General features: G+C 51.2%; 1 protein-coding gene across 1 annotated transcript in view; it reads left to right on the top strand.

Moving 5' to 3' along the window:
• The window catches only part of LOC144098221 (calcium-activated chloride channel regulator 3A-1-like), a 1,385,444-nt gene that overhangs the window by 1,322,155 nt on the left and 46,512 nt on the right, over window positions 1-16,777 (top strand). The gene's annotated exons all lie outside the window — the stretch shown is intronic.

Below are 16,777 nucleotides of genomic sequence, written 5' to 3'. Positions count from 1 at the left end.
GTAAAAACAGGAAAAACGGTTCAAGCGGCTTCATTCTGGAGGCCACGCCGTGCCCACAGAATGGCTCGATGTCAACTGAGCAAAAGCAGCTGGTGCTCTCCGTAATCATTGCCGCAGAAACCGTCGAAGGAAACACGAGCGCAGGTCCCTCCCATGTGGCAGATTTCCACTCAAGTAGCAGCGAAAGATGTTCTTTAAAGCTGGTAGCGACAAAGCACGTACTTGATGCGTGATCCAAAGTTGAAGCCCGGCAGAGGAAAGCCTGTAAAAACAGGGTCAATGGTTCAGGAGGCTACGCTGTGCACACAGAATGGCTCGATGTCCGCTGGGCTTAAGTAGCTGATGCTGTTCGAAATAATATCTGCAGTAGCCGTTGAAGAGAACACGTGCGCAGGTCCGTCCCATTTGGCAGCTTTCCACGCCGGTAACAGCGAAAGATGATCTTTAATGCTGGTAGCGACAAAGTACATTCTTGAGGCGTGATCCAAAGTTGAAGCATGGCACAGGAAAGCCTGTAAAAACAGGATAATGGGCTCAGGAGCCTTCATTCTGGAGGCTTCGCCGTGCCCACAAATTGGCTCGATGTCGACTGAGCTAAAGTAGCTGGTGCTCCCCGTAATCATTGCCGCCGTAGCCGCCGAAGGAAACACGTGTGCAGGTCCGTCCCAGGTGACAGCTTTCCGTGCAGGTAGCAGCGAAAGATGATCATTAATGCTCGTAGCGACAAATTACGCTCTTGAGGCGTGAACCAAAGTTGAAACATGGCACAGGAAAGCCTGTATAAACAGGTTAAGCGGTTGAGGAGGCTTGATTCTGGAGGCTTCGTCGTGCCCACAGAATGGCTCGATGTCGACTGAGCTTAAGTAGCTTGTGCTGGCCGTAATCATTGCCGCTGTAGCCGCTGAAGGTAACACGTGCGCAGGTCCGTCCCAGGTGGCAGCTTTCCAAGCACGTAGCAGCGAAAGATGAGCATTAAAGCTGGTAGCGACAAAGCGCACACATGACGCGTGATCCAATGTAGTAGCATGGCACAGAAAAGCCTGCAAATACAGGATAAACGGTTCAGTAGGCTTCATTCTGGAGGCTTCGCTGTACCCACAGAATGGCACGATGTCGACTGAGCTTAAGTAGTTCGTGCTCTCCGTAATCATTGCCGCAGAAGCCGTCAAAGAGAACACGTTCGCAGGTTCGTCCCATTTGGCAGCTTTCCACGCCGGTAGCAGCGAAAGATGATCTTTAAAGCTGATAGCGAGAAAGTATGTTCTTGAGGCGTGATCCAAAGGTAAAGCGTGGCACAGGAAAGCCTGTAAAAACAGGGTAAACGGTTCAGGAGGCTTCATTCTGGAGGCTTTGCTGTGCCCACAGAATGGCAAGATGTCTACTGACCTAAAGCAGCTCGTGCTCTCCGTAATCATTGCCGCAGTGTCTGTCGAAGGGAACACGAGCGCAGGTCTCTCCCAGGTGGCAGCTTTCCACACAATTAGCAGCGAAAGATGTGCTTTAAAGCTGGTAGCGACAAAGCACGTACTTAAAGTGTGATCCAAAGTTGAAGCATGGCACAGGAAAGCCTGTAAAAACAGGGTAAGCGATTCAGGAGGCTTTATTCTGAAGGCTTCGCTGTGCCCACTGAATGGCTCGATGTCGACTGAGCATAAGTAGCTGGTGCTCTCCGTAATCATTGCCGCGGTAGCCGTCGAAGGGAACAAGTTCTCAGGTCCGTCCCAGTTGGCACCTTTCCACTCAAGTAGCAGCGAAAGATGTTCTTTAAAGGTGGTAGCGACAAAGCAAGCACTTGAGGCGTGATCCAAAGTTGAAGCACGACACAGGAAAGCCTTTAAAACCGGATAAACGGTTCAATAGGCTTTATTCTGGAGGCTTCGTTGTGCCCACAGAATGGCTCGATGACGACTGAACTTAGGTAGCTGGTGCTCTCCATAATCATTGCCGCAGTAGCCGTCAAAGGGAACACGTGCGCAGGTCCGTCCCAGGTGGCAGATTTCCACGCCGGTACCAGCGAAAGATGATCTTTAATGCTGGTAGCGACAAAGTACGGTCTTGGGGCGTGAGCCAAAGTTGAAGCATGGCACAGGAAAGCTTGTACAAACAGGATAATGGGCTCAGGAGCCTTCATTCTGGAGGCTTCGCCATACCCACAGAATGGCTCGGTGTCGACTGACCTTAAGTAGCTGGTGCTCTCCGCAATCATTGCCGCAGTAGCCGTCGAAGGGAACACGTTCGCAGGTCAGTCCCAGGTGGCAGCTTTCCACACAGGTAGCAGCGAAAGATGTGTTTTAAAGCTGGTAGGGACCAAGCACGTACATGGGGCGTGATCCAAAGTTGAAGCATGGCACAGGAAAGCATATAAAAACAGGGTAAACGGTTCAGGAGGCTTTATTCTGTAGGCTTCGCTGTGCACACAGAATGGCTCGATGTCGACTGAGCTTAAGTAGGTGGTTTTCTCCGTAATCATTGCCGCAGTAGCCGTCGAAAAGAACACGTTCGCAGGTGCGTCCCAGGTGGCAGCTTTCCACGCCAATAGCAGCGAAAGATGATCTTTAATGCTGGTAGCGACAAAGTACGTTCTTGAGGCGTGATCCAAGGTTGAAACATGGCACAGGAAAGCCTGTAAAAATAGGATAAACGGTGCAGGAGGCTTGATTCTGGAGACTTTGCCGTGCCCACAGAATGGCTCGATATTGACTGAGCTTAAGTAGCTGGTGCTCTCAGTAATCATTACCACAGTTTCCATCGTAGGAAACATGTGCGCAGGTCCGTCCCAGGTAGCAGCTTTCCACGCAGGTAGCAGCGAAATATGTTCCTTAAAGCTGGTAGCCACAAAGCACGTACTTGAGGCGTGATCCAAAGTTGAAGCACGGCACAGGAAAGTGTATAGAAACAGGATAAACGGTTCAGGAGACTTCATTCAGGAGGCTACGCTGTGCCCACAGAATTGCTCGATGTAAGCTGAGCTTAAGTTAGCTGGTGCTCTTCGCAATCATATCTGCAGTAGCCGTCGAAGAGAGCACGTGCCCAGGTCCGTCCCAGGTGGAAGATTTCCGCGCAGGTAGCAGCGAAACATGTCCTTTAAAGCTCTTAGCGACAGAGCACGTACATGGGGCGTGATCCATAGCTGAAGCATGGCACAGGAAAGCCTCTAAAAACAGGATAAACGGTTGAGGAGGCTTGATTCTGGAGGCTTTGTCGTGCCCGCAGAAGGGCTTGATGTCGACTCAGCTTAAGTAGGCGGTGCTCTCTGTAATCATTGCCGCAGTAGCCGTCGAAGGAAACACGAGCGCAGGTCCGTCCCAGGTAGCAGCTTTCCACGCAGGTAGCAGCGAAAGGTGATCTTTAATGCTGGTAGCGACAAAGCACACACATGCCCCGTGATCCAATGTAGTAGCATGGCACAGAAAAGCCTACAAATACAGGATAAAAGGTTCAGAAGGCTTCATTCTGGAGGCTTCGTTGTACCCACAGAATGGCTCGATGTCGGCTGAGCTTAAGTAGGTGGTGCTCTCCGTAATAATTGCCGCAGTAGCCGTCGAAGAGAACTCGTGCGCAGGTCCGTCCCACGTGGCAGCTTTCTACGCAGGTAGCAGTGAAAATGTTCTTTAATCTGGTAGCGACAAAGCACGTACATGGGGCGTGATCCAAAGCTGAAGTATGGCACAGGAAAGCCTGTAAAAACAGGATAAACATTTCAGGAGGCTTCATTCTGGAGCCATCGCCGTGCCCACAAAATGGCTCGATGTCGCCTGAGCTTAAGTAGGCGGGGCTCTCCGTAATCATTCCAGCAGTAGCCGTCGAGGGTAACACATGCGCAGGTCCGCCCCAGGTGGCAGCGAAAGATGATCTTTAATGCTGGTAGCGACAAAGTACGTTCTTGAGGCGTGATCCAAAGTTGATGCATGGCACAGGAAAGCCTGTAAAAACAGGATAAACGTTTCAGGAGGCTTCATTCTGGAGGCTTCGTTGTGCCCACAGAATGGCTCGATGTGAACTGAGCTTAAGCAGCTGGTGCTCTCCGTAATCATTGCCGCAGTACCCGTCGAAGGATACACGTGCGCAGGTCCGTCCCAGGTGGTAGCTTTCCACTCAGGTTGCAGCGAAAGATGTTCTTTAAAGCTGGTAGCGACAAAGCACGTACTTGAGGCGTGATGCAATGTTGAATCATGGCACAGCGGAGCCTGTAAAAACAGGGTAAACGGTTCAGGAGGCTACGCTGTGTCCACAGAATGGCTCGATGTCGGCTGAGCTTAAGTTAGCTGGTGCTCTTAGTAATCATATCTGCAGTAGCCGTCGAAGAGAGCACGTGCGCAGGTCCGTCCCAGGTGGCAGATTACCGCGCAGGTAGCAGCGGAAGATGTTCTTTAAAGCTGGTAGCGACAAAGCACGTACATGGGGCGTGAGCCAAAGTTGAAGCGTGGCACAGGAAAGCATATAAAAACAGGATAAACGGTTCAGGAGGCTTTATTCTGGAGGCTTCGCTGTGCCCACAGAATGGCTCAATGTCGACTGAGCTTAAGTAGCTGGTGGTCTTCGTAATCACTGCCGCAGTAGCCGTCGAAGCGAACACGTTCTCAGGTCCGTCCCAGGTGGCAGCTTTCCACGCCGGTAGCAGCGAAAGATGATCTTTAATGCTGGTAGCGACAAAGTACGTTCTTGAGGCGTGATCCAAAGTTGAAGCATGGCACAGGAAAGCCTGTAAAAACAGGATAAACGGTTCAGGAGGCTTCATTCTGGAGGCTTCGTTGTGCCCACAGAATGGCTCGATGTCAACTGAGCTTAAGCAGCTGGTGCTCTCCGTAATCATTGCCGCAGTACCCGTCGAAGGAAACACGTGCGCAGGTCCGTCCCAGGTGGCAGCTTTCCACTCAGATAGCAGCAAAAGATGTTCTTTAAAGCTGGTAGCGACAAAGCACGTACTTGAGACGTGATCCAAAGTTGAAGTATGCCACAGGAAAGCCTGTAAAAACAGGATAAACATTTCAGGAGGGTTCATTCTGGAGGCTTCGCCGTGCCCACAGAATGGCTCGATTTCGACTGAGCTTAAGCAGCTGGTGCTCTCTGTAATCATTGCCGCAGTAGCCGTCGAAGGGAACACGTGCGCAGGTCCGTTCCATGTGGCATCGTGCCACGCAGGTAGCAGCGAAAGGTGATCTTTAATGCTGGTAGCCACAAAGTACGCTCTTGAGGCGTGATCCAAAGTTGAAGCATAGCACAGGAAAGCCTGTAAAAACAGGATAAACGGTTCAGGAGGCTTCATTCTGGAGGCTTCGCTGTGCCCACAGAATGGCTCGATGTCAACTGAGCGTAAGCAGCTGGTGCTCTTTGTAATCATTGCCGCAGTACCCGTCGAAGGAAACACGTGCGCAGGTCCGTCTCAGGTGGCAGCTTTCCACTCAGGTAGCAGTGAAAGATGTTCTTTAAAGCTGGTAGCGACAAAGCACGTAGTTGAGGCGTGATGAAATGTTGAATCATGGCACAGGAAAGCCTGTAAAAACAAGGTAAACGGTTCAGGAGGATACGCTGTGCCCACAGAATGGCTCGATGTCGGCTGAGCTTAAGTTACCTGGTGCTCTTCGTAATCATATCTGCAGTAGCCGTCGAAGAGAGCACGTGCGCATGTCCGTCCCAGGAGGCAGATTACCGCGCAGGTAGCAGCGGAAGATGTTCTTTAAAGCTGGTATCGACAAAGCACGTACATGGGGCGTGAGCCAAAGTTGAAGCGTGGCACAGGAAAGCATATAAAAACAGGATAAACGGTTCAGGAGGCTTTATTCTGGAGGCTTCGCTGTGCCCACAGAATGGCTCAATGTCGACTGAGCTTAAGTAGCTGGTGCTCTTCGTAATCATTGCCGCAGTAGCCGTCGAAAGGAACACGTTCTCAGGTCCGTCCCAGGTGGCAGCTTTCCACGCCGGTAGCAGCGAAAGATGATATTTAATGCTGGTATCGACAAAGTACGTTCTTGAGGCGTGATCGAAAGTTGAAGCATGGCACAGGAAAGCCTGTAAAAACAGGATAAACGTTTGAGGAGGCTTGATTCTGGAGGCTTTGCCGTGCCCACAGAAGGGCTCGATGTCGACTGAGCCTAAGTTGCTTGTGCTGGCCGTAATCATTGCCGCTGTAGCCGACGAAGGAAACACGTTCGCAGGTCTGTCCCAGGTGGCAGCTTTCTACGCAGGTAGCAGCGAAAGATGTTCTTTAAAGCTGGTAGCGACGAAGCACGTACATGGGGCGGGGTCTAAATTTGAAGCATGGAACAGGAAAGCATATAAAAACAGGATAAATGGTTCAGGAGGCTTTTTCTGGAGGCTTCGCTGTGCCCACAACATTGCTCGATGTCGACTGAGCTTAAGTAGCTGGTGCTCTCCGTAATCATTGCCGCAGTAGCTGTCGAAGGGAACACGTTCTCAGGTCTGTCCCAGGTGGTAGCTTTCCACGCCGGTAGCAGCGAGAGATGATCTTTAAAGCTGGTAGCGACAAAGTACGTCCTTGAGGCGTGATCCAAGGTTGAAGCATGGCACAGGAAAGCCTGTAAAACAGGGTAAACGGTTCAGGAGGCTTCATTCTGGAGGCTACGCCGTTCCCACTGAATGGCTCGATGTCGGCTTGGCTTAAGTAGCTGGTGCTCTTTGTAATCATATCTGCAGTAGCCGTCGAAGAGAACACGTGCGCAGGTCCGTCCCAGGTGGCAGATTTCCACACAGGTAGCAAAGATGTTCCTTAATCTGGTAGCGACAAAGCACGTACATGGGGCGCGATGCAAAGCTGAAGCATGGCACAGGAGAGCCTGTAAAAACCGGATAAACAGCTCAGGAGCCTTCATTCTGGAGGCTTCGCCATGCCCACAGAATGGCTCGATGTCGACTGAGCTAAAGTAGTTGGTGCTCTCCGTAATCATTGCCGCAGTAGCCGTCGAAGGGAACACGTGCACATGTCTGTCGCAGGTGACAACTTTCCACGCAGGTAGCAGCGAAAGATGATCTTTAATGCTGGTAGCGACAAAGCACGCACATTACGCGTGATCCAAAGTTGAAGCATGGCCCAGAAAAGCCTGCAAATACAGAATAAACGCTTCAGAATGCTTAATTCTGGAGGCTTCGCTGTACCCATAGAATGGCTCGACGACGACTGAGCTTAAGTAGCTCGTGCTCTCCGTAATCATTGCCGCAGTAGCCGTGGAAGAGAACACGTTCGCAGGTACGTCCCAGGTGGCAGTTTTCCACGCAGGTTGCAGCGAAAGCTGTTCTTTAAAGCTGGTAGCGACAAAGCACGTACATGGGGCGTGATCCCAAGTTGAACCATGGCACAGGAAAGGCTAGAAAAACAGGATAAACATTTCAGGAGTCTTCATTCTGGAGCCTTCGCCGTGCCCACAAAATGGCTCGATGTCGACTGAGCTTAAGTAGCTCGTGTTGTCCGTAATCATTGCCGAAGTAGCTGTTCAAGAGAACACGTGCGCAGGTCCGTCTCAGGTGGCAGCTTCCCACGCAGGTAGCAGCGAAAGCTGAACTTTAAAGCTGGTAGCGACAAAGCAGGTTTTTGAGGCGTGATCCAATGTTGAAGCATGGCACAGGAAAGCCTGTAAAAACAGATTAAACGGTTCAGGAGGCTACGCTGTGCCCACAGAATGGCTCCATGTTGGCTGAGCTTAAGTTAGCTGCTGCTCTTCGTAATCACATCTGCAGTAGCCGTCGAAGAGAGAACGTACTCAGGTCCGTCCCAGGTGGCAGATTTCCACGCGGCTAGCAGCGAAAGATCTTCTTTAAAGCTGCTAGCGACAAAGTACGTTCTTGAGGTGGGATCCAAATTTCAAGCATGGCGCAGGAAAGCCTATAAAAACAGGGTAAACGGTTCAGGAGGCTTCATTCAGGAGGCTACGCTGTGCCCACAGAATTGCCCGATGTCGGCTGAGCTTAACTTAGCTGGTGCTCTTCGTAATCATTGCCGCAGTTGCCATCGTAGGAAACACGTGCGCAGGTCCGTCCCAGGTCGCAGCTTTCTACGCACGTAACAGCGATCGACGACTTTAAAGCTGGTAGCGACAAAGCACGTACTTGAGGCTGGATCCAAAGTTGAAGCATGGCACAGGAAAGCCTGTAAAAACAGTGTAAATGGTTCAGGAGGCTTCATTCTGGAGGCTACGCTCTGCCCCCAGAATGGCTCGATGTCGGCTGAGCTTAAGTAGATGGTGTTCTTCATAATAATATCTGCAGTAGCCGTCGAAGAGAACACGTGCTCAGGATCGTCCTTGGTGGCAGATTTCCACGCAGGTAGCAGCGAAAAATGTTCTTTAAACCTGGTAGCGACAAAGCATGTAAATGGGGCGTAATCCAAAGTTGAAGCATGGCACAGGAAAGCCTGTAAAAACAGGATAAACGGTTCAGGAGGCTTCATTCTGGAGGCTTCGCTGTGCCCACAGAATGGCTCGATGTCAACTGAGCTTAGGCAGCTGGTGCTCTCCGTAATCATTGCCGCAGTAGCTGTCGAAGGGAACACGAGCTCAGGTCCCTCCCAGGTGGCAGCTTTCCACTCAGTTAGCAGCGAAACATGCGCTTTAAAGCTGGTAGCGACAAAGCACGTTCTTGAGGCGTGTTCCAAAGTCGGAGCATGGCACAGGAAAGCCTGTAAAAATAGGATAAACGGTTCAGGAGGCTTCATTCTGGATGCCACGCCGTGCCCACCGAATGGCTCGACGTCGGCTGAGCTTAAGTAGATGGTGTTCTTCATAATAATATCTGCAGTAGCCGTCGAAGAGAACATGTGCTCAGGTTCGTCATTGGTGGCAGATTTCCACGCAGGTAGCAGCGAAAGATGTTCTTTAAACCTGGTAGCGACAAAGCATGTACATGGGGCGTGATCTAAAGTTGAAGCATGGCACAGGAAAGCCTGTAAAAACAGGATAAACGGTTTAGGAGGCTTCATTCTGGAGGCTTCGCTGTGCCCACAGAATGGCTCGATGTCGACTGAGCTTAAGAAGCTGGTGCTCTCCGTAATCATATCTGCAGTAGCCGTCGAAGTGAGCACGTGCGCAGGTCGGTCCCAGGTGGCAGATTGCCGCGCAGGTAGAAGCGAAAGATGATCTTTAATGCTGGTAGCGACAAAGTACGTTCTTGAGGCGTGATCCAAAGTTGAAGCATGGCACAGGAACGCCTGTAAAAACAGGTTAAACGGTTGCGGAGGCTTGATTCTGGAGGATCCGCCGTGCCCACAGAATGGCGCGATGTCGTCTGAGCTTAAGTAGCTTGTGCTGGACGTAATTATTGCCGCAGTAGCCGACGAAGGTAACACGTGCGCAGGTCCGTCTCAGGTGTCAGCTTTCCACGCAGGTAGCAGCGAAATTTGTTCTTTAAAGCTGGTAGCGACAAAGCACGTACAGGGGCGTGATCCAAAGTTGAATCATGCACAGCAAAGCCTGTAAAAACAGGGTAAACGGTTCAGGAGGCTCCATTCAGGAGGCTACGCTATGCCCACAGAATGGCTCGATGTCGGCTGAGCTTAGGTTAGCTGGTGCCCTTCGTAATCATATCTGCAGTAGCCGTCGAAGAGAGCACGTGCGCAGGTCCGTCCGAGGTGGGAGATTTCCGCACAGGTAGCAGCGAAAGATGTTCTTTAAAGCTGGTAGCGACCAAGCACGTACATGGGGCGTGATCCAAAGTTGAAGCATGGCACAGGAAAGCATATAAAAACAGGATAAATGGTTCAGGAGGCTTTTTCTGGAGGCTTTGCCGTGCCCAGAGAAGGGCTCGATGTCGACTGAGCTTAAGTAGGTGCTGCTCTCTGTAATCATTGCCGCAGTAGCCGTCGAGGGGAACACGTTCGCAGGTCCGTCCCAGGTGGCAGCTTTCCACTAAAGTAGCAGCGAAAGATGATCTTTAATGCTGGTACGACACAGTAAGTTCTTGAGGCGTGATCCAAGGTTGAAGCCCGGCACAGGAAAGCCTGTAAAAACAGGGTTAACGGTTCTGGAGGCTTTATTCAGGAGGCTAGGCTGTGCACACTGAATAGCTGGATGTGCGTTGAGCTTAATTTAACTGGTGCTCTTTGTAATCATACCTGCAGTAGCCGTCGAAGAGAGCACGTGCGCAGGTCCGTCCCGGGTGGCAGATTTGATTTCCACACAGGTAGCAGTCAAAGATGTTCTTTAAAGCTGGTAGCGACAAAGCACGTACAGGGGCGTGATCCAAAGTTGAATCATGCACAGCAAAGCCTGTAAAAACAGGGTAAACGGTTCAGGAGGCTCCATTCAGGAGGCTACGCTATGCCCACAGAATGGCTCGATGTCGGCTGAGCTTAGGTTAGCTGGTGCCCTTCGTAATCATATCTGCAGTAGCCGTCGAAGAGAACACGTGCGCAGATCCGTCCCAGGTGGCAGCTTTCTACTCAGGTAGCAGCAAAATATGTTTTTCAAAGCTGGTAGCGACAAAGCACGTACTAGAGGCGTGATCCAATGTTGAAGCATGGCACAGGAAAGCCTGTAAAAACAGGATAAACGGTTCAGGAGGCTTCATTCTAGAGGCTTCGCTAGCCCACAGAATGGCTCGATGTCTACTGAGCTTAAGCAGCTCGTGCTCTCTGTAACCATTGCCGCAGTATCTGTCGAAGGGAACACGAGCGCAGGTCCCCCCCAGGTGGCAGCTTTCCACACAAGTAGCAGCGAAAGATGATCTTTAATGCTGGTAGCGACACAGTAAGTTCTTGAGGCGTGATCCAAGGTTGAAGCATGGCACAGAAAAGCCTGTAAAAACAGGAACAACGGTTCAAGCGGCTTCATTCTGGAGGCCACGCCGTGCCCCCAGAATGGCTCGATGTCAACTGAGCAAAAGCAGCTGGTGCTCTCCGTAATCATTGCCGCAGAAACCGTCGAAGGAAACACGAGCGCAGGTCCCTCCCATGTGGCAGATTTCCACTCAAGTAGCAGCGAAAGATGTTCTTTAAAGCTGGTAGCGACAAAGCACGTACTTGATGCGTGATCCAAAGTTGAAGCCCGGCACAGGAAAGCCTGTAAAAACAGGGTTAACGGTTCAGGAGGCTACGCTGTGCACACAGAATGGCTCGATGTCCGCTGGGCTTAAGTAGCTGATGCTCTTCGAAATAATATCTGCAGTAGCCATTGAAGAGAACACGTGCGCAGGTCCGTCCCATTTGGCAGCTTTCCACGCCGGTAGGAGCGAAAGATGATCTTTAATGCTGGTAGCGACAAAGTACATTCTTGAGGCGTGATCCAAAGTTGAAGCATGGCACAGAAAAGCCTGCAAAAACAGGATAATGGGCTCAGGAGCCTTCATTCTGGAGGCTTCGCCGTGCCCACAAAATGGCTCGATGTCGACTGAGCTAAAGTAGCTGGTGCTCCCCGTAATCATTGCCGCCGTAGCCGTCGAAGGAAACACGTGCGCAGGTCCGTCCCAGGTGGCAGCTTTCCACGCCGGTAGCAGCGAAAGATGATCTTTAATGCTGGTAGCGACAAAGTACATTCTTGAGGCGTGATCCAAAGTTGAAGCATGGCACAGGAAAGCCTGTAAAAACAGGATAATGGGCTCAGGAGCCTTCATTCCTTAGGCTTCGCCGTGCCCACAAAATGGCTCGATGTCGACTGAGCTAAAGTAGCTGGTGCTCCCCGTAATCATTGCCGCCGTAGCCGTCGAAGGAAACACGTGCGCAGGTCCGACCCATTTGGCAGCTTTCCACGCCGGTAGCAGCGAAAGATGATCTTTAATGCTGGTAGCGACAAAGTACATTCTTGAGGCGTGATCGAAAGTTGAAGCATGGCACAGGAATGCCTGTAAAAACAGGATAATGGGCTCAGGAGCCTTCATTCTGGAGGCTTCGCCGTGCCCACAAAATGGCTCGATGTCGACTGAGCTAAAGTAGCTGGTGCTCCCCGTAATCATTGCCGCCGTAGCCGTCGAAGGAAACACGTGCGCAGGTCCGTCCCAGGTGGCAGCTTTCCACGCCGGTAGCAGCGAAAGATGATCTTTAATGCTGGTAGCGACAAAGTACATTCTTGAGGCGTGATCCAAAGTTGAAGCATGGCACAGGAAAGCCTGTAAAAACAGGATAATGGGCTCAGGAGCCTTCATTCTGGAGGCTTCGCCGTGCCCACAAAATGGCTCGATGTCGACTGAGCTAAAGTAGCTGGTGCTCCCCGTAATCATTGCCGCCGTAGCCGTCGAAGGAAACACGTGCGCAGGTCCGTCCCATTTGGCAGCTTTCCACGCCGGTAGCAGCGAAAGATGATCTTTAATGCTGGTAGCGACAAAGTACATTCTTGAGGCGTGATCCAAAGTTGAAGCATGGCACAGGAAAGCCTGTAAAAACAGGATAATGGGCGCAGGAGCCTTCATTCTGGAGGCTTTGCCGTGCCCACAAAATGGCTCGATGTCGACTGAGCTTAAGTAGCTGGTGCTCCCCGTAATCATTGCCGCCGTAGCCGTCGAAGGAAACACGTGCGCAGGTCCGTCCCAGGTGGCAGCTTTCCGTGCAGGTAGCAGCGAAAGATGATCTTTAATGCTGGTAGCGACAAAGTACGCTCTTGAGGCGTGAACCAAAGTTGAAACATGGCACAGGAAAGCCTGTAAAAACAGGTTAAGCGGTTGAGGAGGCTTTATTCTGGAGGCTTCGTCGTGCCCACAGAATGGCTCGATGTCGACTGAGCTTAAGTAGCTTGTGCTGGCCGTAATCATTGCCGCTGTAGCCGGTGAAGGTAACACGTGCGCAGGTCCGTCCCAGGTGGCAGCTTTCCAAGCACGTAGCAGCGAAAGATGAGCTTTAAAGCTGGTAGCGACAAAGCGCACACATGACGCATGATCCAATGTAGTAGCATGGCACAAAAAAGCCTGCAAATACAGGATAAACGGTTTAGTAGGCTTCATTCTGGAGGCTTCGCTGTACCCACAGAATGGCACGATGTCGACTGAGATTAAGTAGTTCGTGCTCTCCGTAATCATTGCCGCAGAAGCCGTCAAAGGGAACACGTTCGCAGGTTCGTCCCATTTGGCAGCTTTCCACGCCGGCAGCAGCGAAAGATGTTCTTTAAAGCTGGTAGCGACAAAGCACTTACTTGAGGCGTGATCCAAAGTTGAAGAATGGTACAGGAAAGCCTGTAAAAACAAGATAAACGGTTCAGGAGGCTTTATTCTGGAGGCTTCGCTGTGCCCACAGAATGGCTCGATGTCAACTGACCTTAAGTAGCTGGTGCTCTCCATAATCATTGCCGCAGTAGCCGTCAAAGGGAACACGTTTGCAGGTTCGTCCCATTTGGCAGCTTTCCACGCCGGTAGCAGCGAAAGATGATCTTTAATGCTGGTAGCTACAAAGCACGAACATGCGGCGTGATCCAAAGTTAAAGCGTGGCACAGGAAAGCCTGTAAAAACAGGGTAAACGGTACAGGAGGCTTCATTCTGGAGGCTTCGCTGTGACCACAGAATGGCTCGATGTCTTCTGAGCTAAAGCAGCTCGTGCTCTCCGTAATCATTGCCGCAGTGTCTGTCGAAGGGAACACGAGCGCAGGTCCCTCCCAGGTGGCAGCTTTCCACACAAGTAGCAGCGAAAGATGTGCTTTAAAGCTGGTAGCGACAAAGCGCGTACTTGAGGTGTGATCCAAAGTTGAAGCATGGCACAGGAAAGCCTGTAAAAACAGGGTAAGCGGTTCAGGAGGCTTTATTCTGAAGGCTTCGCTGTGCCCACAGAATGGCTCGATGTCGACTGAGCATAAGTAGCTGGTGCTCTCCGTAATCATTCCGCAGTAGCCGTCGAAGGGAACACGTTCTCAGGTCCGTCCCAGTTGGCACCTTTCCACTCAAGTAGCAGCGAAAGATGTTCTTTAAAGGTGGTAGCGACAAAGCAAGTACTTGAGGCGTGATCCAAAGTTAAAGCACGACACAGCAAAGCCTTTAAAAACCGGATAAACGGTTCAGGAGGCTTTATTCTGGAGGCTTCGCTGTGCCCACAGAATGGCTCGATGACGACTGAACTTAGGTAGCTGGTGCTCTCCATAATCATTGCCGCAGTAGCCGTCAAAGGGAACACGTGCACAGGTCTGTCCCAGGTGTAGCTTTCCACCCGGGTTGCAGCGAAAGATGTTCTTTAAATCTGGTAGCGACAAAGCACGTACTTGAAGCGTGATCCAAAGTTGAAGCATGGCAAAGAAAGCCTGCAAAACAAGATAAACGGTTCAGGAGATTCATTCTGGAGGATTCGCCGTGCCCGCAAAGTGTCTTGATGTCGGCTGAGCTTAAGTAGCTGGTGCTCTTCGTAGTCATTGCCGCAGTAGCCGTCGAAGGGAACACGTGCGCTGGTCCGTCCCAGGTGGCAGCTTTCCACGCAGTATCAGCGAAAGATGTTCTTTAAAGCTGGTAGCGAAGAAGCACGTACTTGAGGCGTGATCCAAAGTTAGAGCATGGCACAGGAAATCCTGTAAAAACAGAATGAGCGGTTCAGGAGGCCTCATTCTGGAGGCTTCTCCGCGCCCACAGAATGGCTTGATGTCGACTGAGCTTAAGTAGCTCGTGCTCTCTGTAATCAATGCCGCAGTAAACTTCGATAGAAACACGTGCACATTTCCGTCCCAGGTTGCAGCTTTCCAGGCGGTAGCAGCTAAAGATGATCTTTAAAGCTGGTTGCGACAAAGCACGTACCTGAGGCGTGATCCAAAGTTGAAGCATGGCACAGGAAGGCCTGTAGAAACAGGATAAACGGTTCAGAAGCCTTCATTCTGGAGGCTTTGCCGTGCCCACGGAATGGCTCAATGTCGACTGAGCTTAAGTAGCTGGTGCTCTCTGTAATCATTGCCGCAGTAGCCGTCGAAGGGAACACGTAAGCAGGTCCGTCCCAGGTGGCAGCTTTCCACGCAGGTAGCAGCGAAAGATGATCTTTAATGCTGGTAGCAACAAAGTACGTTCTTGAGGCGTGATCCAAAGTTGAAGCATGGCACAGGAAAGAATGTAAAAACAGGACAAACGTTTGAGGCTTGATTCAGGATGCTTTGCCGTGCCCACAGAAGGGCTCGATGTCGATTGAACTTAAATAGCTCGTGCTGTCCGTAATCATTGCCGCAGTAGCCGTCGAAGGTAACATGTGCGCAGGTCCGTCGCAGGTTTCAGCTTTAAACGCAGGTAGCGGAGACAGATGAGCTTTAAAGCTGGTAGCGACAAATCACGTACATTACGCGTGATCCAAAGTTGAAGCATGGCACAGAAAAGCCCGTAAAAACAGGATAAACATTTCAGGAGGCTTCATTCTGGAGGCTTCGTCGTGCCCACAGAATGCCTCAATGTTGGCTGAGCGTAAGTAGCTGGTGCTCTCCGTAATCATTGCCGCAGTAGTTGTCGAAGCGAACACGTTCGCAGGTCCGTCCTAGGTGGCAGATTTACGCGCAGGTAGCAGTGAAAGATGTTCTTTAAAGCTGGTAGCCACCAAGAACGTACATGGGGCGTGATCCAAAGTCGAAGCACGGCACAGGAAAGCCTGTAAAAATAGGAAAAACGCTTCAGGAGGCTTCATTCTGGAGGCCTCGCCGTGCCCACAGAATGGCTCGATGTCGGCTGAGCTTACGTAGATGGTGTTCTTCGTAATAATATCTGCAGTAGCCGTCAAAGAGAACACGTGAGCAGGTCCGTCCCTGGTGGCAGATTTCTACGCAGGTAGCAGCGAAAGATGTTCTTTAAAGCTGGTAGCGACAAAGCACGTACATGAGGCGAGATTCAAAGTTGAAGCATGGCACAGGAAAGCCTGTAAAACAGGATAAATGGTTCAGGAGGCATCATTCTGGAGGTTTCGCTTTGCCCACAGAATGGCTCGATGTCAACTGAGCTTAAGCAGCTGGTGTTCTCCGTAATCATTGCCGCAGTAGCCGTCGAAGGGAGCACGAGCGCAGGTCCCCCCAGGTCGCAGCATTAAGCTCAAGTAGCAGCGAAAGATGTTCTTTAAAGCTGGTAGCGACAAAGCACCTACTTGAGGCCTGATCCAAAGTTGAAGCATGACACAGGAAAGCCTGTAAAAACAGGGTAAACGGTTCAGGAGGCTTCATTCAGGAGGCTACGCCATGCCCACAGAATGGCTCGATGTCGCCTGGGCTCAAGTAGCTGGTGCTCTCCGTAATCATTGCCGCAGTAGCCGTCGAAGGAAACATGTTCGCAGGTCCGTCCCAGGTGGCAGATTTACGCGCAGGTAGCTGCGAAAGATGTTGTTTAAAGATGGTAGCGACAAAGCACGTACATGGGGCGTGATCCAAAGTTGAAGCAAGGCACAGCAAAGCCTGTAAAAACAGGATAAACGGTTCAGGAGGCTTCATTCTGGAGGCTGCGCTGTGCCCACAGAATGGCTCGATGTCAACTGAGCTTAAGCAGCTGGTGCTCTCCGTAATCATTGCCGCAGTAGCCGTCGAAGGAAACACGTGCGCAGGTCCGTTTCAGGTGGCAGCTTTCCACTTAGGTAGCAGCGAAAGATGTTCTTTAAAGCTGGTAGCGAAGAAGCACGTACTTGAGGCGTGATCCAAAGTTAGAGCATGGCACAGGAAATCCTGTAAAAACAGAATGAGCGGTTCAGGAGGCCTCATTCTGGAGGCTTCTCCGCGCCCACAGAATGGCTGGATGTCGACTGACCTTAAGTAGCTCGTGCTCTCTGTAATCAATGCCGCAGTAAACTTCGATAGAAACACGTGCACATTTCCGTCCCATGTTGCAGCTTTCCAGGCGGTAGCAGCTAAAGATGATCTTTAAAGCTGGTTGCGACAAAGCACGTACTTGAGGCGTGATCCAAAGTTGAAGCATGGC

Source organism: Amblyomma americanum, chromosome 7 (genome assembly GCF_052857255.1).
Source record: "Amblyomma americanum isolate KBUSLIRL-KWMA chromosome 7, ASM5285725v1, whole genome shotgun sequence".
Lineage (NCBI taxonomy): Eukaryota > Metazoa > Arthropoda > Arachnida > Ixodida > Ixodidae > Amblyomma > Amblyomma americanum.
This window is presented reverse-complemented; position numbering and strand designations above follow the sequence as displayed.